This window comes from Hippocampus comes, unplaced genomic scaffold, assembly GCF_001891065.2.
Source record: "Hippocampus comes isolate QL1 unplaced genomic scaffold, H_comes_QL1_v1.1 scaffold257, whole genome shotgun sequence".
Taxonomy (NCBI): domain Eukaryota; kingdom Metazoa; phylum Chordata; class Actinopteri; order Syngnathiformes; family Syngnathidae; genus Hippocampus; species Hippocampus comes.
The window spans coordinates 202,981-203,373 of record NW_017804972.1 but is presented as its reverse complement, the minus strand read 5'-3'; the positions used below and the strand labels follow the sequence as shown (position 1 = coordinate 203,373).

General features: G+C 36.1%; 1 protein-coding gene across 1 annotated transcript in view; it reads left to right on the top strand.

The window, feature by feature from the left end:
* Positions 1–393, top strand: part of rrn3 (RRN3 homolog, RNA polymerase I transcription factor) — a 23,100-nt gene that overhangs the window by 21,451 nt on the left and 1,256 nt on the right. The window lies entirely within an intron of this gene.

Genomic DNA, 393 nt, shown 5'->3' with positions numbered 1-393 from the left:
ACACACACACACACACACACACACATTTATTTATTTATTTATTTTTTTTTTCCGGAATTTTCAGAAAAGTCCACTTTCATCTCTGATCAATACGGAATCATCCATCATGCTACTAAATATTAGTGTTTCAAGGAATAACCTTGAAGAAGTGAATTCCAAAATTCCCGTATGAATTTAAATGCAACAGACACCAACCAGCAGTCACTCTCTCTCTTCATATACAGATGTACCAAATACACTATTACCGTATTGGCCCGAATATAAGACTGTGTTTTTTGCATTGAAATAAGACTGAAAAAATGGGGGTCGTCTTATATTCGGGGTCTAGACATTATACACATTCACAACGCTAGATGGCGCCAGATATCATTGAAGCGAATGCTGAACTTGACT